Source organism: Pteronotus mesoamericanus, unplaced genomic scaffold (assembly GCF_021234165.1).
Source record: "Pteronotus mesoamericanus isolate MK-2021 breed Mesoamerican mustached bat unplaced genomic scaffold, CSHL_Meso_final scaffold_12, whole genome shotgun sequence".
Lineage (NCBI taxonomy): Eukaryota > Metazoa > Chordata > Mammalia > Chiroptera > Mormoopidae > Pteronotus > Pteronotus mesoamericanus.
This window is the reverse complement of record NW_026555303.1, coordinates 8,242,546-8,265,938: the sequence shown is the minus strand read 5'-3', so window position 1 is coordinate 8,265,938 and position 23,393 is coordinate 8,242,546. Positions and strand designations below refer to the sequence as shown.

General features: G+C 38.0%; 1 pseudogene; it reads left to right on the top strand.

Annotated features, from left to right (window-relative positions):
• Positions 1–22,118: 22,118 nt before the first annotated feature.
• Positions 22,119–22,850, top strand: LOC129082203 (ribosome biogenesis protein NSA2 homolog; annotated as a pseudogene).
• The last annotated feature ends 543 nt before the right edge of the window (positions 22,851–23,393 follow it).

The window sequence follows — 23,393 nt, the reverse complement described above, 5'->3', positions numbered from 1 at the left end:
TGCCAACCTGTGGGAGGCCTTTGCCAGCCCGCACGAGCCCTCGCCATCCGTCGTGGGTCCACACATCGCAAGTGTGTGCACCTACACTAGGTGGTGTTGTACTCTCTATTGTGTGCTTTTTGGCTTTTGGTTCTTTGGGTGTGTGTCCTTTTCTTGCACAATGGAGACTACGGAAAGGTGAAGGAGTCGGGACTCCCCAGTTCCTCCTCCTGTTCTTTCCCAACACCTCTGTTTCCAGTCTCTCCTCAAGGGTCTCTGTGCAGTTTTGTGACCCCTTCGACCAAGGATCCACCACCTGTGTGGACTGCATTTCAATCGCGGGCAGTCTGGTTCATGCGCGCCCTGCTTCTGCTTCTTTGGGGGCGTGCTTAGCCTGCCCAGAATGGAGACTACAGAATGGAGAGGTAGTCTGGACTCCCCGGTTCCTCCTCCCATTCTTTCCCCAACACCTCCATTTCTAGTCTCTCCTCAGGGTTCTCTGGGCAGTTCTGTGACCCCTTCATCCAAGGATCCACCACCTGTGTAGACTGTGTTTCAATCGCAGGCAGTCTGGTTCGTGTGAGTCCCGCTTCTGCCTCTTTGGGGTTGCATCTTGCCTGCCCACAATGTCAACTACAGAACGGTGAGGGAGTTGGGACTCCCTGGTTCCTCCTCCCATTCTTTCCCCAACGCCTCTGTCTCCAGTTTTTCCTCAGAGCTCTCCCAGTCAGTCTGCACTCAGCCCCCCAGCTCACAGGTGCACAAGCTGTGTGCGGAGCACACAAAAGGCAGGTTAATTGATTCCCTTATGCCTGAGCGAGATGGAAGCTGCAGAGTGGGAGGTGCGTCTTCACCGGGGCTCCACTGCCCACCCTCTCAGTTTTCTTCGCAAAGTTTTCCTCACCAATCTCTTCCCAGGCACCAGCCCACCCTGCTTCCACCTCTACCCAGAGATCAAGGAGGGTGGCTGCCACTGCAATTTTTGCGTTGGCCCTTTAAATGTCTCTTTGCATCCCGAGCGACCTGTCTCTGGCATAGAGCGCCCCTAAGCTTTTCCGGGTTGCGTTTTGTTTGTATTTTCCTGGTTTTAGCTGCTGTAGTTTAGGGGTCCCTGTTTATGATTCAGACCCCGTTCTTCTCGGGGGGGGGGAGCTAACGAGCTGTTTCAATGTCCCTCTGGTGCTAGTGCCTGTGGGCACCCCGCCCACCCTCTCAAGCCTCTACCACACTTCTCACCCGTTGGGATGTGTGAGAGTTGAATCCACTGTCTGTCTGCAGCTCCAAGGCTCCTCTCCCACTATAGTTCCATTGTTTTCCAGGTGATTACCCCACTGTTTATTCGCAATTCCAGTTTGGTCTTCGGAGGAAGAGGTCAGCGTGACTACCATTCGCTCCTCCACCATCTCTCTATATTCTCATTGGTATTTGAAAAGGTATTTTGTTGAATGTATAAATTGCATTGGGTAGTATGGAAATTTTGATATTAAATCTTCCAATCCATAAGCACGGTATATGCTTCCATTTATTTGTGTCTTCCTTAATTTCCTTCTTCAATGTTGTATAGTTTTCTACACATAAGTTTTTTTTTTTACCTCCTTGATTAAATTTATTTCTAGGTACTTTATTTTTCTTGTTGCTATAAAAATTGGTATTTTTCTAATTTCTTCTTCTATGTCATTGCTAGTATACAAAAATGCCTTTGATTTCTGAATATTGACTCTGTATCCTGCTGTTTTGCCAAATTCACTTATTAGGTTGAGGAGATTTTGAGTGGAGTCTATGGGGTTTCCTATGTACACTATCATGTCACCTGCAAACAATGATAGTTTTACTTCCTCCTTTCCTATCTGGATGCTTTTATTTCATTTTCTGATCTGACTGCTGTGGTTAGGACTTCCAATATTATGTTGAATAGAAGTGGTGAAAGCAGACATCTTTGTCTTCTTCCTGATCTTAGTGGGAAAGCTCTTATGTTTTGTCAGTTGAGTATCATTTTGGCTGTAGGTTTTTCATATATGGCCTTTACTAGATTGAGGTATTCCCCCTTTATTCTCATTTTGCTGATTGTTTTTATCATAAATGGGTGCTGTACCTTATTGAATGCTTTTCCCTCATCTATTGTGTTGATCATGTGGTTTTTGTCTTTCCTTTTGTTTATGTGATGTATTACATTTATTGATTTGTGTATATTGAACCATCCTTGCATCGTTGGGAGAAATCCCACTTGATCATGGTGGATGATCTTTTTAATGTATTGCTGGATGCAGTTTGCCAATATTGTGTTGAGGATTTTAGCATCTATGTTCATCAGCGATATTGGTCTTTAGTTTTCTGTGTTTGTAGTGTCTTAATCTGGTTTTCAGATTAGAGTAATGTTCACTTCATAAAAAGAGTCTGGGAATCTTCCTTCATCTTGTATTTTTGAAATAGTCTGAGAAGGACAGGGGTTGGCTCTTCCTTAAATATTTTATAAAATTCTCCTGTGATACTCTCTGTCCCAGGGCTTTTACGTGCCGGGAGTTTCATGATTACTGCTTCAATTTCCCCAGCTGTTATCCAACTGTTCAGACTTTTTGCTTCTTCTTCATTCAGTGATGGGAGATTATACATTTCTAAAATGTATCCATTTCATCGATGTTTTCAAATTTCTTGGCATATAATTGTTCATAGTAGTTTCTTACAATCCTTTGTAGTTCTGTGGTATCAGTTTTTATTTCTCCTCTTTCATTTCTGATATTATTTATTTGAGTCCTCTCCCTTTTTTTCTTGATGAGTCTGCTGAAAGGCTTGTCAATTTTGTTTTTATTTTCACCAAAACAGTTCCTGGATTGGTTGGTCCTTTGAATTGTTCTTTTAATCTCTATGTCATTCAATTCTGCTCTGATCTTGATTATTTCTTTCCTTCTACTTGCTCTGTGATTTTTTTGTTGTTGCTTCTCCAGTTCTTGAAGTTGTAGTGTTAGGTCATTTATTGGAAATGTTTCTATCTTTCTTAGGTAGGCTTGTATTGCTATGAACTTCCCTCTCAGGACTGACTTTGATGTGTATGTAGGTTTTGACTGTTGTATGTTCATTTTCATTTGTTTTGAGAAACTTTTTGATTTCTTCTCTGATCTCATTATTGACCCATTCAGTATTTAATAGTGTGCTCTTAATTATCCATGAGTTTGCAAGTTTTTGAGCTTTTTCCTTAAGGTTGATTTCCAGTTTCAGACCCTTGTGTTCTGAGAAAATGCCTGTTAGTATTTCAATTTTCCTTAATTTGTTGATGCTTGCTTTGTGTCTTATCATGTGGTCTATCTTTGAAAAAGTTTCATGCACATTGGAAAAGAATGTGTATTTTGCTTCTTTGGGGTGAAAGGTTCTATATATGTTAGTTAAGTCCATTTGATATAACGCATCATTCAGCTCCACAATATCCTTGTTGATGTTTTGTTTGGAACATCTATCTATTTTTACAGTGGGATGTTAAAATCCCCTCCTATCAGTGTGTTGCTGTCTATATCTTTTTTGAAATCTAACAAGATATCCTTTATATATTTTGGGGCTCCTATATTGGGTACATATAAGTTTTCAATGTTTATGTCTTCTTGATGGATTCTTCATTTAAGTATTATAAAGTGTCCCTTTAGGTCTCTTTTTATGGCCTTTGTTTTGAAATCTATTTTGTCTGATATAAGTATTGTTACCCCTGCTTTCTTTTCTTACCCATTTTCTTGGAATATTTTTTTCCATCCCTATCCTTTCAAACTGTGTAGGTCCTTTATTCTGATGTGGGTCTCTTGTAGGCAACATATGTACAGGTCATGGTTTCTTATCCATCCAGCTATCCTGTGTCTTTTGATTGGGGCATTTAGTCTATTTACACTGATAGTTATTATTGATAGAATCTTATTCATTTTTCCCTTTTAAACAGAAGTCTTATAATCAAAGTTTTACTGAAGGAGCCCCATTGATATTGGTAGAAATGACAGAGATGCAATAGTGACCAGTCCCACTCTCACAGGTGTTGGTTGAGATTTCAGCAAGACATTACGTATGCAAAGGCTCCCCCTGAGGAGCATAAGGACTAAACCACACACTCAGCTCCCCAGCCCAGAGCACCAAATTCTCACGTAATTTATGCCTATGAAAATCATCAGGGATTGTCCAACAGGGAGAGACAGGAGTGTGCTAGAGACACAGGTGCAAACTTAAATGACCAGGTCAGAAAATCTCATTTGCAGCCAATCACCCTGGGCACTGGCAGAGGGAGAGCAGAACACAGTGGAGGCCTATGAGGAACGACTGAGTTTTGTGGCTCTGGGGAGAGAGCTGAAGGAACGGCCAATAGGGTCTCTGTGCTAAGTCCCTCTCCCACACCTCAGAACAATCTTTCTTGGATCAAGCAACCCCCAGTCAATGTCATGAGCCTGGGAGAATGTAATACACCATTGTCTTGACTCCCTGTTGCTATACTTTGTGAAGTTTGAACCCTGTTAGGAGTATTTTCCTGGGCAGGGGTGTAGAGTTTTCAGCAGACTCAGGGAGTGGCAATGACTGAGTTGTGTGACTTTGAGGTACGGGATCATTTCCCCAACTTTTCCATGAACCTGACCAGTGATTGTCTTCATGGGAGATCAGCTAGCAGTATACTCCTGACTCCAGGTGGAACCAAACTCCCAATCCTCGGTGGCCCCACCTTGCTTAGTACAGGTTCCTCAAGAGGTTTGGGCATAATCTAAGACAGACTGTGTTGTGTGGCTCAGTAAAGAGTGCCACTCCACTCACTCCCCAAGTATGACTGGCATGCCCCCCTCACAGTAGATTCACTAGATCCACCCTCCTGACTCTGTATGACCCCACCTTTCTGAGCTCTGACTTCTGGCAGAATCCTGGAGTGACAGAGTTGTGTACCTCTATGGTGGGGCCCATTTTCCTCTTGCACACACAACTGGGTGCAGAGTCTTCTCTTTACACAGTTGAATTTTGGTCTGTTTGGGTTTGACTACTCCCTAAAACCTCACCTTTATGACACCCTGAGTCCTAACCCCAACACTAGTATCTGTGGGCAGCCAGAGTTGTGCAGCTAGACTTGGTATACCCTGGAACTTTTGCTGAATAGCCTAAAACTAAGCATTGGCACCAAGTTTGAACCTGTACCAATCTGGTGTGCACCACTAACCTCTTTTTGGTGACTCACTGAGAATCTGCCTCATGCAATTTTGAGTACTGCTAGAGATACTTACAGTGACTGAGCCTAACAGGCAGACAGCAGGCAGAGGTATACAGATGTGAATTTTCGGTGACTTTAGCCTTTTGCTTACCTACCTCTGAGTTTGATGCTGGTGAAACCTGGCTTTGCCATGCATCTTGGTCTTTTCCTTGCACATGAAGGCCCAGCGGAAGTAGTGACAAACTGTGGATCACTTTGTAGCTCCAAACAGGTTTCCATGGGCCAGTCACATACAGTGTCTGCTATTGATCTGTGCTAGAGTCCACAGAGTCCCCAAGAGAACCCAGAACCAACAGAGATAATGGCCAACTTCAGACAATATCACAACAGGATCCAATTAGCTTCATAAGTAGCATATACAAAGTCAGATCTTGATAGTAGCCATACCTGGTTGAGGCAAATTACAGTTCATGTGGTCAGCACCTGTGCAGCAACTCATACACTTCATCTGGGTTATCCTAACAGTCAGCCAGACTAAGTGTTGACCCATGCACGAAGTGTGCCAATAGCAATCATTCAATCAGTATTCAATTACAACATGAGGGGTTACATAACCAACAAAAGAGACATTTCTGGAACACTCAGATCAGGTGGTGAAGGAAACTGGGTCCCACAAAACGCTTACAACATAAGACCACACAACCAAGTTTGGGATACTTACCAGATCTACCTAATACATAGGAAAAAAAAACACATACAGGCCGCCAAATAATAGAATAGGAGAGATCTCCAGGTAAAGAGGTAAATCTAATTGAGACAAGCAATTTGCCTGCTATAGAATTCAAAACAATGTATATAAACATACTCAAGGAACTTAGTAAGACTTTCAACAGCATAAAAAAGGACATAGAAACCATGAAACCATGAAAAAGAACCAGTCAGAAATGAATAATACAATATCTGAAATTAAAAATACAGTAGTAGGAATTAGTGATTTGGAAGACAAGGTAGCAGAAAACATCCAATGAATCAGTAAAAAGAAAAAAGAAATTTAAATGAGTATAGTTTAAGGGACCTTTGGGACATCATGAAGTATAACAACAACCACATCATAGAGGTACAGGAATAAGAAGAGGAAGAGGAAAGGATTAAGAATGTGTTTGAAGAAGTAATGACTGAAAGCTTCAATACCTGGTGAAAAAAAAAAAGATACAGAAGTCCATAAGGCACAGAGATTCCAAACAAGATGAACCCAAAGGAACCTACACCAAGACAAATCATAATTAAAATGGCAAAGGCTAATAACAGAGAGAGAATGTGAAGAGCAGCAAGAGAGAGACAGGTCATTACCTACAAGGGAGCTCCCATAAGGCTGTCAGCTGATTTCACTACAGAAACATTTCAGGCCAGATAAGATTGGCATGAACTATTCAAAGCAATGAAAAACAAAGTCCTAGAACTGAGGCTATTATTTAAAATTGAAGGAGAAATAAAGAGCTTTCCAGACAAGAAAAAGCAAAAGGAGTCCAATACAACCAAACAAATATTACAAGAAATATTAAAGAGTCTTCTTTAAGAAGAAGATAAAACATATGAACACAGTTATAAAGAATAATTGTACCTATCAATAATTTCTTTAAATGTAAATGAAATGCTTCAATCAAAAGACATAGGGTAGCTGAATGGATACAAAAAGGATACCCATATATATGCTGTCTACAAGAGACCGCATTCAGAAAAAAACATACACAAAGATTAAAATTAAAGGGATGAGAAGTTATATAATGCAAATAGAAATGAAAATAAAAAGCTAGGGTAGAATTACTTATATCAGATAACATAGACTTTAAAGCAAATGCTGTAACAAGAGACCAAGAAGAATACTACATAATAGGAAAGGAAGCAATCTAATGAGAGCACACAAACCTTGTAAGCAATTGTGCACCCAACATAGGAACACCTAAATATATAAAGCAAATATTGGTAGACATAGGGAGATATTGACAGTAATATAGTATTAATAAGGGATTTTAACACACCAATTGACATCAATGGATAGATGTTCCAGACAGAATATCAACAAGGAAGAAGTGGCCTTAAATGTCACACCAGATCTGATGGATTTGTCAGATATTTTTAGAGCATTTCACCTTAAAGCAGCAGAATATACATTCTTATCAAGTGCACATAGAACATTCTCAAGGACTACATGTTAGGACACAAAACATGTGTCTATAAATTTAAAAAGATTGAATTCATATCAAGCATCCTTTCTGACCATAATGGTATGACACTAGAAATCAATCACAAAAAAAATGAAAAACACAAAGATATGGATGATAAATAGCATGTAATGAAACAATGAACAGGATAACAATTACATCAAGGAAGAAATCAAAAAAGATATCTTGAAATAAATGAGAATGAGAACACAACAACACAAAATCTATGACAAGGTTAAAGCAGTCCTAAGAGGGGAAATTCATAGAATTAGAGGACTATACCAAGAAATAAGAACAATTTCAAATAAAATATCTAAAGTTACACTTAAAGTAACTACAAAAATAACAACAAAGTCCAAAATGAGGAGAAGAAAGTAAATAATAAAGATCAGAGCAGAGATAAATGAAACAGCCTAAAAAAATCCATGCAAAAGTTTAATGAAACCAAGAGATGGTTCTATGAAAAGTTAAACAAGATTGATAAACCCCTTTAACTAGACTCATCATGAAAAGAAGAGAGAATACCCAGATAAATAAAATCAGAAATGAAAGACGAGAAGTAATAACTGACACCAAAGGAATACAAAGGATTGTAAATATATATTATGACAACAGATTGGACAATCTTGTCAAAATGGATAAATTCCTAGAAATATACAATCTTCAAAAAAGAGTCAGGAAATGTCAGGATATTTCAATAGACAGGTCACAACTAAGGAAATTGAAGCAATAATTTAAAAACTCCCAAGACACAACCGCACATTGATGTTTCTCTCCTCTTACTCCCTCTCTTCGCCTCTCTCTAAAAATAAATAAATAAAATCTTAAAAAACCATCCCAATACAAAAATCCTGGATTGAATGACTTTACAGATTAATTTTACTAAATGTTCAAATAATTAAAACCTATCCTCAAATTATTTCAAAAAATTCAAGAGGAGAGATGACTCCTAAGCTCATTCTGAAGAGGCCAGTATTATCCCACATTCAAAACCAGATAAAAATGCATAACAAAAGAATGAAAATTAAAGGCTGATATTCCTGATGAACATAGATGCTCAGATCCTCAACAAAATACTAGCAAATTAGAATTAGCAATATATTAAAAAGGTCATATAGCCTGACCAAGTGACATTAATTCCTGGAATGCAAGGTTGGCACAATATTTGAAAATCAATATCATACTATACAACATAAACAAAATGAAGAAAGAAATCATATGATCCTATCAATAGATGTAGTAAACATTTAACTAAATACAGCACCCATTTATGATAGAAACTCAATGGGGAAAAATTAAAGCATTTTGCTTAAGATTGAGAACAAGACAAGGATGCCGGCTTTCACCTCTCTTCTTCAACATAGAACAAGGGTCATAACCACAGCCATCAGACAAGAAGAAATAAAAGGCAATTAAATTGGAAAGGAAGAGATAAAACTGTCATAATTTGCAGATGATACGATGCTTTATATAGTGAACCCTAAAGGCCCTACTGAAAATTACTAGAGAAATGAATTCATTAAACTAGTAGGATACAAAAGAAATATATGGAAATCATTTAATTTTAAATTTTATTTATTTATTTATTTTTATTGTTCAAGCACAGTTGCCTCCAATTTCCCCCAAACACCCTCCCCCGCCCAACACACCCCACCTCCCACACTCAATTCTACTTCCTTTTGGCTTTGTCCATGGGTCTTTTATACAAGTTCCTCGATGACTCTTACCCTTCTTTTCCCTGTTATCCCCCTTGCTTTCCCCTCTAAATGATGTCTGTTCTTTATTTCACTATCTCTGGTTATATTTTACTTGCTTAGTTTTTTTTTATTAGTTTTCACTTCTAGGAAAGATCATATGGTATTTGTCTTTCACCACCTGGCTTATTTCACTTAGCATAATGCTCTCCAGTTCCATCCATGCTGTTGTGGAGAGTAAGAGCTCCTTCTTTCTACTGCACAGTATTGCATTGTGCAATGTAGCATAGTTTTTTGATCCACTCATTTACTGATGAGCACTTAGGTTGCTTCCAGCACTTGGCTATTAGAAATTGTGCTGCTATGAACATTGAGGTGCATAGAATCTTTTGAATTCTGTTTCAATATTCTTAGGATATAATCCCAACAGTGGAGTCAAAGGCAGTTCCACTGATAGTTTTCTGAGGAAATTCCATACTGTTTTACCCAGTGGCTACCACAGTATGCATTACCACAAACAGTGTACTAGGGTTCCCTTTTCTCCAAAACCTCACCAGAACTTGTTATTTGTTGATTTGTTTATGTTGGCCATTCTGAGCAGTGTGAAGTGATCTATCATTGTGGTTTTCATTTGCATCTTTCTGATGGCTAGTGATATTGAACATCCTTTCATATGTCTCTGGGATCTCTGTATGTCCTCCTTGGAGATGTGTTTGTTCAAGTCTTTTTACCCATTTTTAATTAGATTATTTGTCTTTTTGCAGTGAAGTTGTGTGAGACCTTTATATACTTTGGAGGTCAAACCCTTGTCCGAGGTATCAATGACAAATATGTTTTCCCTTATGTTTTGTTCCTTTTTCATTTTGCTGATCTTTTCTTTAGCTATGGAGGAGCTTTTCATTTTGATGAAGTCCAAATTGTTTATTATTTCCTTTATGTTTCTTTCTCTAGGGGACATACCAGGGGAAATATTGCTGCAGGGACTATCTGAGATTTTCCTGCCAATGACTCCTCTACGACTTTTATGGTGTTACAACTTATATTTAAGTATTTTATCCACCTTGAGCTTATTTTTGTGCATGGTGTGAGTGCGGGTCAAGTTTCAATTTTTTTTTATGTAGCTGTCAAGATATCCCTATACCATTTATTAAATTGGCTATTTTTACTCCATTTTATCATCCAGCCCACTTTGTCTCACATTAATTGATCATAGAGACATGGGTTTGTCTCTGGACTCTCCATTCAGTTTCATTGATCTATGTGTCTGTTCTTATGCCAGTACCAGACAGTTTTGATTAGAGTGACATTGTAATATATTTTCATATCAGGTATTGTGATCCCTCCTACTTTGTCCTTTTTTTCTGAAAATTGCTGCGGTTATTCATTGTCGATTATGGTTCCAGATACATTTTTGAAACATTTGTTCTATATCTCTGACATATGTCACTGGTATTTCAATAGGGATAGTATTGAATCTATAAATTTCTTTGTGTAGTATGGACATTTTGATGATGTTAATTCTTCCAATTCATGAACATCGTATATGCTTCCATTTGATTGTGTCTTCCTTAATTACTTTCTTCAATTTTGTGTAGTTTTCTGAGTACAGGTCTTTTACCACCTTGGTTAGGTTTATTCCTAGATACTTTTTTTTTTTTTCATTTGTTGCTATAGCAAATGGAATTTGTCTTCTTAATTTCTGATTCTGACATTTCATTGTTGGTGTTCAAAACTACCTTTGATTTCTGAACATTGACTTTGTATGTGACTCTTTTGCCAAATTCACTTATTAGGGTGAGTGGCTTTTTGTGAAATCTATAGGGTTTTCTATGTACACTCTCATGCCATCTGCAAACAATGATAGTTTTACTTCCTCCTTTCCAATTTGGATGTCCTTTATTTCTTTCTCTGTCTGATTGCTATGGCTATAACTTCCAAAACAATGTGAAATAGAAGTGGTGAAAGTGGACACCCTTGTCTTCTTCCTGACCTTAGCAGTCTTGCCCATTGAGTATGATTTTGAGTGTAGGTTTCTTGTATATGGCCTTCATTATGTTGAGGTATGCCCCATTTATTCCCATTTTCTTGAGAGTTTTTATCATAAATGGGAGCTGTAGTTTTTCAAATGCTTTGTCTGTATTGATTTATATGAACATGACATTTTTGTCCTTTTTGTTTATGTGATATATTGCATTTATTGATTTGTAAATATTGTACCATCCTTGCATTCCTGGGATGAATCCCACTTGATCATGATATATGATCTTCTTAATGTATTTCTGGGTCTGGATTCCCAAAATTTGGTTGAAGATTTTATTTTAATTTTTTGATAGTTACCTTTTATTTCTTATTTATTTTTTAATTTATAAATCATGTTTATTCTAGTACAGTTGTCTCAATTTTTACCCTTAATCTCTCTCCATCCATCCCACCCCCCCCACAAACAATTCTCACTCTGTTGTCCATGTCTATGGGTCATTCATACATGTTTTTTGTCTAGTCCCTTCACCTTATTTCTACCATTGTCCTCTTTCCCCATCCCCTCTGGTCAAATTCAGTCTGTTCCATGTTTCCATGGCTGTGGTTTATTTTGTTCATTAGTTTGTTTTGTTGAACACAGTCCACTTATAGGTGAGATCATATGGTAATTGTTTTTCATCAACTGGCTTATTTCACTTAGCTTAATATTCTCCACTTCCATCCATGTTGTCACAAACGGTAGATGTTCCATCACTTACTTTCTTTCTTTCTTTCTTTCTTTCTTTCTTTCTTTCTTTCTTTCTTTCTTTCTTTCTTTCTTAAATGCAGATTGATTTTATTTTTTTAGATGTCAACGTTAATTCTAAAATATTAAAATAACTTAAAACCATTAGAAAGTCTCAGCAATTAGCATGACATCAGCACAGAAAGTATCAAGTAGATCAATAAAATATAATGAGCATTCTAGAGACAAATGTATATATCTAACATTATAATATATGATTAAGTTGATACTTCACATCAATGGGTAAAATCAGGCTTATTCAGCAAATAAGGTGCATAGACCACTATTACTTGAAATAAAACACATATAGAGCCCTATTTCACACATTATACAAGAAATATTCAGATGAGTTACAAATCAATATGTAGAATCTAAGGAGTTTTAGAAGAAAATAGAACTAATATTTTACATGACCTGAGGCAAAATAATCAAACCCAGAAGTTATAAAGTAAATATGGACAATATGACTATATTAAACATTTAACTATGTAGTAATATACATATAAAAAAGTTAAAGGACAAGGAATAGAATAGAAAAGTATTTGCAACATATCTAAAACATGGTTAATAGTTTTGTTTTGTTTTTAGGGAAAAAAGCTCTACAAACCTTTAATCAATAAATGGATAAAGAATACCAAAAAAATCATTTAATTTTTTTTGTTAAATAATAGAAATAGGCAATAAATATACTAAAACAGGTTTAGTTTCAACAAATAGTAAAGGAACAATTAAAATAATATCAATGTCACAATCAGATTAATTAATATTAAAGATACTGGTAATATCAAGTATTGTCAACTCTGAAAGGAACTGGGTATTCATAGAAACTTTTTCTTCATCTTAAAGGAGTATCTTTATCATATTTTGCAGTGCTGGTTTGGTGGAGGTGTAGTCTTTTAGCCCTCTTTTGTCTGGGAAACTCCTTATTTCATCTTTAATTTTAATTGAGAGCCTTGCTGGGTAGAGCAGTCTTGGTTGCAGGCCTTTGCTTTTCATGACTTGGAATATTTCATGCTACTCCCTTCTGGCTTGCAGGGTTTCTGTTGAGAAGCCAGCTGCTAGCTGTGTTGGGGCTCCCTTATATGTTACTACCAGTTTTCCCCTTGCTTGCTTTAGGATTCTCTGGTTGTCCTTGATATTTGCCATTTTAATGATGATATGTCTTGGAGTGGGCCTCATTGGGTTCCTCTTGAATGGGACCCTCTGTGCTTCCTGGACTTGTGTGACTTTTCCTCTCTTCCAGTTAGGGAAGTTTTCCATCATTACTTTTTCTAGCGGGTTCTCTATCCCTTCCTCCTCTTCTTCTCTTTCTGCTATCCCTGTTATACAGATATTGTTATGTGTCAGGTTGTCCTGCATTTCCCTCAAAGCCTCTTCATTCTTTTTTAGTCTTTTTTCATTTTCTTGCTCTTTCTGGGGGCTCTTTTCTACCTTGTCTTCCAGCTTGCTGATTCAGTTCTCAGCTTCCTCTAGTCTGCTTTTGATTCCTTCGACTGTGTTCTTCAGTTCAGAAATTGTATTCTTCATTCCCTCTTGTCTCTTATTGATAGTTTCTCTGTCCTTTTTCATGATGATATAGTTAGCAGTAAATTCCTTGTAGTTTCCCTGTAGTTTTTGGTAATTCTCTCTGTGCTCACTGAGCTCATTGAGCTGCCTTAGAACCATTGTTCGGAACTCAATATCTGATAGTTTACTTTCCTCTACTTCATTTAGTTCTCTTTCTGGGTATTGCTCCTTTCCCTTTGAGTGGGGGGTACTTCTTTGTCTTCCCATTATTTGTAAGACTCTTCTCTTTTGCTTCTTATTCTTAAATTTATCTGTCTTGATCTCCTGACTGTGATGTGACCTTCTATGGTTGGAGACCGTTGTTTTTTCTTTCTGGATCTGCCTCTGATAATGTCCGATGTTGATGCTGTCTGACCTTAGACAGTCTGGTCGAGACTTCTAGTAATCTACTGTTTGTGGCTGTCCATCTGTTAATCTATTCACTCTGCACTCAGAAGGGTGCCTTAGACAGCTCAGGGTGGTGCAGAGTCTCTCCTGGGGGCAGGGTTATTGGATCCACTCATGCTGTGCTATATGGGGGAATACACTGCACTGGGATCCTGCTGGCTAACTTTCTTTGGTCTCTCCCGAAAGCCTCTGTCCCCCGTCTCTTCTCCAATGTCGCCAGACCTCTCTGTGCCTTCTTTAGCCAGGGATCTACTGTCTGTGGCTGCCACTCTGCACTCAGCAGGCAGCGTAGACAGCAGAGGGTGGGGTAGCATCCCACCTGAGGGCAAAGCTATTGGGTTCTTTGATGCTGGTGCCGCTCAGGGGGAGTGGTCTCTGCCTGAGCAAGATGGCTGCTGTTGCATGGGGGACGAGTCAGCACTGAGATCCCGCCCACTACTTTCTCAGTTATTTCCCCAAAGCCTCCTTCCCCAGTCTCTCCTCAGCTATCTCTAACCCACTCTGCCCCCCCACCCCCTTTGCTGGAGACCAGGGAAAGTGGCTGGAAATACAAATTTATGCGTTGGCCTTTTCAACAGGTCTTGGTGTCTTCAGCCACCTATCTCTAGCAGAGAGCAATCCTGCCGCTTTTCACAGCTGGCTGTTTTCTGTGTACTTTTTGGGCTCTGGCGCTGTGGGCTAGAGATCCCTGCTTTTGGTTTAGACCCTGCTCTTCTCAGGGGGATCCAACTTGTCATTTCAATGTCCTTCTGGTGCTGCTGCCCATGGGCACTCCATTCACCTTCTCAGGTCTGTACCGCACTCCTTACCTGTCAGATTGCGCCAAAGCCAATTCTTCTGTCTCCGAGATAACAAGGCTCCTCTCTCGCTATTGTTCAGTTGTTTCTTCCAGGTGATTTCTCCACAATTTTGTTGCAATTCCAAGTTGGTCCTGGGAGGAGCTCAGCGTGACTTCCACTCACTCATCTGCCATCTTAATATCCTGGTTGAGGATTTTAGCGTCTATGTTCATCAGCAATATTGGTCTGTAATCTTCTTTCTTTGTTGTGTCTATTTCTGGTTTTGAGATTAGGGTGATGCTAGCCTCATAAAAAAGAGTTTGAGAGTTTTCCCTCTTTTTGGACTTCTTGGAATACTCTGAGAAGGATAAAGTTTAGGTCTTTCTGAAATGTTTTGTAAAATATCTGTGAAATTCTCCAGTCCAGGTCTTTTGTGTGATGGGAGTCTTCTGATTACTGTTTCCATTTCACTAGCTGTTATCGGTCTGTTCAAGATTTCTGCTTATTTGTCATTAATTTTGTAACATTATATTCATCTAGAAATTTGTCCATTTCACCCAGGTTTCAAATTTGTGGCATTATTTGTTCATAGTAATTTCTAACAATCCTTTATATTTTTGTGCTGTCAGTTGTAATCTCTCCTCTTTCATTTCTGATTTTATTTATTTTGTTCATCTCTCTTTTTTTTCTGGATGAATCTTGTTAAAAGCTTGTTGATTTTATTTATCTTAAAAAGAAAATAGCTCGTGAATTTATTGATCCTTTTCATTGTTCTTTTAGTCTCTGTGTCATTTACTTCTGCTTTTATCTTGGTTATTTCCTTCCTTCTGCTTGCTCTGGGCTTTGTTTGTTGTTGTTCCTCCCCTTCTTGTAGATGAAGCATTGGGCTGTTTATTTGAAGTGTTTCGACATTTTTTAGGTAGGTCTGAATTGCTAGGAACCTCCTTCTTAAGACTGCCTTTACTGTGTCCCATAGATTTTGAACTGTTTTGTGCTCATTTTCATTTGTTTCTAGAAACTTTTTTCATTTCTTCCTTGATATCATTAATAACCCAATTATCGTTTAATAGCATGCTATTCAATCTCCATGAATTTGAATATTTTTTAGTTGTTTCTTTAAGGTTCTTTTCTAGTTTCATGGCTTTGTCGTTTGAGAAAATGTTTTGTATGATTTCAATATTCTTGAATTTGTTAAGACTTGTTTTGTGTCCTATCTTGTGGTCTATCTTTAAAAATGTTTCATGCACATTTCTTTCAAATGTGTATTTTACTTCTTTGGAGTAAAAGGTTCTGTATATATAAGTCCATTTGATCTAGCATGTTGGTCAGTGTCACAATATCTTTGTTGATATTTTGTGTGTAAGATCTATCCATTTTTGACTGTGGGGTGTTAAAATCCCCTACTATAACTTTGTTGTTGTACATCTTTTTCTTGAAGTCACCCAAGATTTTTCTTATATATTTGGGTACTCCTATGTTTGGTGCATATATGTTTATAATATTTGTGTCTTCTCAATGGATTCTTCCTTTGAGTATTTTGAAGTGTCTTTCTGTGTCTCTTTTTATGGCCTTTGTTTTGAAGTCCATTTTGTGTGACATAAGTATTACTGCCCCAGTTTTTTTTTCTTTCTCTCCATTTCCTTAGAATAATTTTTTCCATCCCTTTACTTTCAGTCTGTGTAGGTCTTTTGTTCTGAGGTGGGTCTCTTGCAGACAGTATATGCATGGGTCATGTTTTCATACCAATTTAGCTACCCTATGTCTTTTGATTGGAATGTTTAATCCATTTACTTTTAAGGTTATTATTGATAGGTACTTATTCATTGCCATTTTCCTCATTTGTACCTCTGTTCCTCTCTCTCTTACTATTTTCCTTCATCTTCTTAAAGCAATCTTTTTTAGCATGCCTTGCAATGCTGGTTTGATGGAGCTGTATTCTTTTAACCTTGTTTTGTCTGGGAAACTCCTTATTTCACCTTCTGTTTTAGCTGAGAGTCTCTGTAGGTAGAGTAGTGTTGTTTGCAGGCCTTTATTTTTCATTACTTGGAATAACTCTTTCCAATCTCTTAAGGATTGTATTATTTCTGTTGAGAAATCAGCAACTGGCCTTATTGGAGCTCTCTTGTGTGTTACTTCCTGTTTCTCCCTTGCTGCCAAAGATTCTCTCTTTGTCATCAAAATTAGGCATTTTAATTATGATGTGTCTTGCAATAGGCTTGTTTGGGTTCATCTTGGTTGGGATCCTCTGTGCTTATTGAATTTGCATGGATTTTCCCCTTTCCAGGTTAGGGAAGTTTGCTGTCATTTTTTTCAAACAGATTTTCTATCCCTAGCTCCTTTTCTTCTCCTTCTAGTATTCTTATTATTTGTATGTTTTTGCATTTTATGTTGTCTTGTAGTTCCCTTAAGATCTCTTCATATTTTTTCAGTCTTTTTTTTTTTTTTTTTTTGTGCAGCTGCTCTACCTGGGTATTTCTTTCTATCTTCCCTTCCAGCTCCCTGATTCAGTACTCTGCTTCATCCAGCCTGCTTGTAATCCCTTCCAGTGTATTTTTATTTTATATATTGTATTCATTTCATCTTGGTTCTTTTTTATACTTTCTATTTCTTTTTTCATACTATTGTAGTTCTCACTCAGTTCCTTATAGTTGTCAGTGAGTTCCTTGAGCACCCTTATAACCATTCTTTTGAATTCTATATCTGATAGTTTGCTTGCCTCCATTTCATTTAGCTCTTTTACTAGGGAATCTTCTATACCTTTTGATTGTGGATTCCTTCTTTGTCCCCACATTTTAGATGACTCTTTTTGTTAGTTTATGCAATCCTTAATGCTCTCCTTTGTCAGTTGTCTTCATATGGTGGACTTCTTTTTTAGGAGTTCTGTGGGGATCAGTGCTGTGATCTCTCTGATCTCCTTGTCTGGACGTTCTAGAGTTGCTTTTTCTTCCATTTGTGTGGGTTCCCTTCTTGTACTTGGGATTTACCTGCTAGTGGTTCTTTGTTGGTGAGTTCTCACCTCCAGAGGGTTAACTGATATTCTCAACTCCCACCTTGTCATGTACACTGACTTACAGGTGTTGGTTAATAAAGCATTATTACCAGACAACCAAATCTATGCAAACCCCTAGCATATCTGCAGTCTCAACTGCAATTGAACTAAGATTAATAAAGGTGAAGAGAGTTTATGTGTATTATAAGATATGATCAAAAGAATATGAGATGGCTAAAAGGAACAATGTTGTCATGTGGTAAGAAGGAGGAGAATTGGTAAGAGTTGGGATAGAGCTGATGTAAAGATAAGGAGAGAGCAAAATTTATAATGTAAGTGAAATATGAAAGTGTGGTGGGAACAACATGGGAATCAGTGGGTAGAGTATACTATGAGGTTTGAAGTAAATTTGAAAAGGTACCAAACCAAAAGGAACAATCAAAGCAGGGTTGATAACAACAACAGTTAAATTAAGTTTAATAAAGTTGGGATGGGAATAAGAATATTGTAGAAAATTAAAAATGATTATGTAATGTTTACAGTAAAGAAATGATTTTGAGAGGATGGGGGAAGCAAACTAATAAGAGTAAGGAGTAAAGCCCAGGTTGAGAGAGGGGGAAAAAAAAGACAAAAAAAAGGAGAGAGAAAGCAACGAAATAAAATTCCTTAATCAACTGATAAGCAGCAGGGGGAAGGTGAAATGGAGTGAGGCAGTGGTAGACTATTCTATGGGATTTAAAGTACAAACAAGTAGTGAACAAATAGGAGATCCTTTGGGGAAGTACAGCAATAACCATGATATTTCACTCAACTAGCCACTGCTTGTCAAAGGTGAAAAAGAAATAACACTCTTATTATAAAGGAAAAATAATGTGAGCTGACTTAATAAAAAAGAACACTTTTGTAAGGTTAGAGGGAGGAGAAATTGTGACAGTAAGGGATAGAAATTCAGCATAGTGTGAGAGAAAAGAAATTTAACCACAGCATCAATAAAGCTCAGGAAAATTGCCAAATGGATTAAGACTAGAGAAAGGTGATATGTGGGATTCTGAATAACAGTAGTATGATAAGAAATATGTAATCTGAATGAAAGGAATAAAAAGATCAATAGTAGTTTGTTATTTGGATAGTGAGTGAAGTGAAAGGAGAAAAATTAAAATGCAACATGAAAGGGAGAATGAAAAACAACAAATCAAAGAATGAAATCAATCAAACAAAAAACTCAATAAGCAAAAAGATGAGAAATGAAAAAAAGAACATGCAAGTTCTGAAGGTGAGCAATGTGAAGTTTGTCTCAGATGTTGCTATTCATCTTCTGACTTCTTTCTGGATCCTTTTCTGGTTTTCTCAGATCTCAAGGTCTTATTGTGTTACACTTAAAAGAAAACAAAAAACCTCCTACTGATTTTAAAACTGCTAATCTGGTTTTACAGGTCTTCCTGGATCGTCCAAACAGAGGGTGCCTGTGCTTTGTTTTCTTTCCTTTCCTGATGTTCCTTGAGGGTGGGGAGCTCAGCCTGGGCTACAATATTCATTGGTGCCCAGTTTCCAGCTCATGCCCTCAGAGCCCTGTGTGGTCCACACTCTTCAATCTGTGCATTTGTGCCAGGTCGGTGCCGATAATGAAGTCGGCCCACTTCATTTTGCAACCCTTTGATCAGTCTGTGAGATGCACTGAGTGGGATCAAATCTTGATCCCTGACTCCCTTTGTTGGCCTGGCCACTGCGTGAATACAAGGTGCCTGCAGGGTGGCTCAGTTTCCCTATTGAATGAAGTCTTTCTGGGGGCCATTGCCTCTCTGAGCCCCTGCTGTCCCACTTTGATCAAATTTGTGAGGCGCCCTGAGTGGGAGCAAATCACACCCACATTCCTCCCTGTTTACTGACCCAGCACTGTGCACTCAGAGTACCTGTGCACACATGAGGACCCTGCACAGCTGGTGAGATTGTATTTTGAGAAGAATCGCCTTGGTTGCCGCCTGCCCCTGCTAACAAGCACCTGGCTTTCCACACATTCCAAGTCTCTGACCAGTCCAGAGTCTATCTGCATCCCAGCCAGTCATGGCCCCTCTCTTCTCCAAGCTCCAGGTGTCTTCTGGCTCCCCAATTTCTCTGGTACTGTCCCAGCCGTCAACCACCACCCCAGCTGGGGTATGCTTCCCATTTTGTGTCCCTCACTGCCTTTTTATCCCCCCAGCAACTTTAAGCATCCACATCTCTCCTGGAGTGGGTATGGGACTTCTCTGCTCTGGGAAGGGATGGAGCTTCTAGGTTGCTGTCACTGACCCAGCTCTCCTCTATTGCCCCTGGCGGCAACCAACATCTCCAGAGAAAGGTCCAGGGACCTTCCTGTGGGCCTACAAAATCTCCTTACCACCTATTTCTAAGCGTCCTCTCCACTCTTCAGCTTCCAAACTTGATATCAGCTGAGATTCTTTTGGCTGTTCACTCTGTTCTTTGGAAGACTGGCCAGGTGTCCCAGTTAGGTGCATGAGTAAGTGGTCTCGGCTTCCACGTACATGATTACCATCCTATTTTCATGAAATCAGTTGCATTTTTTCTACAACAATACTAAAGTTTCAGAAAGGAAAATTAATAATACAATTCCATTTATAATTGCTTCAAAAAAAATCACCTTGGAACAAATTTAACCAAGAATGTAAACAACCTGTACTTGGAAAATTATAAGACACTAAAGAGAAATTGAACAAGATACAAATAAGTGTAAGTGTATACCATGCTCATGGACAGAAATAATTAACATCATTAAAATGTCCATACTACCCACAGCAATCCATAGATTCAACCCAATTCTTAACAAGATACCAATGGTGTACTTCACAGAATTAGAACTGATATTCCAAAAATTTATATGAAACAACAAAAGACCCAGAGTAACCAGAGCGATCTTGAAAATGAAGACAAAGCTGCAGGAATCAACTACCTGATATAAAACTATACTACAAGACTACAGTAATCAAAAGGGCATGGTACTGTCATATAGATCAATAGAACAGAAGACAGCTCAGAAATAAATCCATGCCTTTATGGTCAATTAATATTTGCAAAGGAGGAAAGAACATACAATGGGGTAAGGATAATCTATTCAATACATGGTATTGGGAAAATTGGATAGATATGCAATAAAATAAAACTAGACTATGTCACACCATATACAAGAATGTAGTCAAAATGGATTAAAGTCTTAAATGTAAGACTCCAAATCATAAAAATCCTAGAAGAAAACACGGTGAAATTTGTGACATTTCTCATAACACTATTTTGTTTGTTTGTTTGTTTGTTTTCTGATATGTCTCCTCAGGCAAAAGAAACAAAAGAAAAATTAAACAAATGGGACTACATCAAACTAAAAAGATTTTGTACACCAAAGAAAAACATCAACAAAATAAAAAGACAAATCAGAGAATGAGAGAACATATTCTCCAGTGATACATCTGATGAGGGGTTAATATCCAAAATTTATAAATAATTTATAAAACTCAACACCAAAAAATCAATACAATTAAAAAATGGGCAAAAGTCATGAACAGACACTCCTCCAAAGAGGACACACAGATGGCTATTAGACATATGAAAAGATGCTCAATGTCACTAATGATCAGAGAAATGAATATCACCTCACACCTGTCAGAATGGCTACCATCAATAAATCAACAAACAAGTGCTGGTGAGGATGCGCAGAAAAGGAAACCCTATTGAACTATTGATGGTAATGCAGCCACTGTGAAAAATAATATGGGGTTACCTCAAAAAATTAAAAGTGGAAATGTCTTATGACCCAGTAAAATCACTTCTAGGAATCTATCCAAAAAAACCTGAAACATTTAATTTGAAAGAATTATGGACACCTATGTTCATTGCAGCATTTTTTACAATAGCTAAGATTTAGAAGCATCCCAAGTGCCCAACAGTAGATGAGAAGATAAAAAATGTTCCATGGCGTTTCCACAATGGAATATTACTCGGTCGTAAAAAAAGGAAGGGTATCTTATGCAACAACATGGATGGACCTAGAGTTTATTATGATAAGTGAAATAGTCCTGTCAGAAAAAGACAAATAGCCTATGATTTCGATTCTATGTGGAATCTAATGAACAACAACAACAACAAAAACCTAACAACCTAAATAGAAACTGACTCATAGACTCAGAGAACAGATTGACAGCTGTCAGAGGGGCGGGGGTTTGGGGGACTGGGTGAAAATGGTGAAAGGGTTAAGAAAAAAAAACTCAGATACAGACACTGGTATGGTGATTAGCAGAAGAAAAGTTAGTTGGGTGGTGATGGGGGAAGGTAAAGGGGAAATAAATGGTTATTGTGGGAGGCTTGAGTTTGGGTGGTGAACAGACAATGCAGTGTACAGATGACGTGTTATGGAATTGTGCACTTGAAACCTATGTAGTTTTTTTGACCAATGTCACCTCAATAAATCCAATATTTTTTATGAAAGGTACACATGATTGTAAAGATTAAGTGAATACTTAAGTGGGTCTCTGAGACCCCAAAGTTGAAAGCTTCTCCACGCACCAGGGACTGCATCCGGCCACTTGGCAGCCGTAACCATGCCACAAAACAAGTATATTGAGTTACACCATAAGTGCTATGGCTATAGTTTGGATTACCATGAGAAAAAGAGAAAGAAGGAAGGTCGAGAGGTTCATGAACGTTCAAAGAAGACAGAAAAAAAAAAGATTGGTTTGAAGGCTATGCTCTACCATAAACAGTGCCATGCTGAGAAAATACAAATGAAAAGGACTATAGAGATGCATGAAAAGAGAAACACCAAACAAAAGAATGATGAAAAGACCCCACAAGGAACAGTACCTGCATATCTACTGGACAGAGAGGGGCAGTCCTGAGCTAACATACTTTCCAATATGATATGAGGAAGTCCCTCTCCTCAAAGTTTGTACCCAGGGAGAAGCAGAAGTATTAAAAGTTATTCAAACAAGAAAGAGAAAGAAAAAAACATGGAAAGGGATGGTTACTAAAGTCTGCTTTTTTGGAGATGGGTTTACTCGAAAACCATCTAACTATGAAAGATTCATTAGACCAATGGTATTATGTCTCAAGAAGACCCTTATCAGAATAACTGAAAGCCACCTTTTACCTCCCAATACTTAGTGTAAAGAAAAATCCCTCATCCCCACTTTATACAACTTTGGATGTTATTACCAAAGATACTGTCACTGAAGTGAATGTGAGCAAGTTGGGCCTTGTGACACAAGGAGGCAAGCTTATTTGGGGAAAACATGCCCAGATTACCAATGATCCTGAAAATGATGGATGTATAAATGCAGTCTTACTGGTTTCACAGCAGTTTAATACAAGTAGCTCCTTGTAATTATTGAAGACTATGCACCAAAGCTTGACTGTGATGCTTCTGCATACTACAATATTACAACAGCTTACATGTCTGCAGCCATCAGGAAAACTATTTATTTTATTGTAAAGAACATTAAAATGGCACAGTTTAAAAACAAGATTAAGTGAATAATTATATGCATTGTTGAAAGTACTTTACATATATGATCTCATTTAATTGTCACATCTACCAATATTATACCCATTTTCCAAGTGGGGAGACTGAAAACCAGAAGAGTTGAGAAATTTTCCCAACATCATATAACTAGAAAGTGATTAAGCCAATATTTAAAACCAGCTGGTGTAACTCTAGAGTACACATTTTAAACTACTACAATATACTGTCTCCCTGTGAGAGAGCTTTTCTCATTACTCTAAAATGATATCTCAAAAAAGAGCAGAGAGCCACTAGACAGCAAACTCACCTACGACACTGACCTTGGATTATCCAAGTGAAACAATCTGTGCACTCC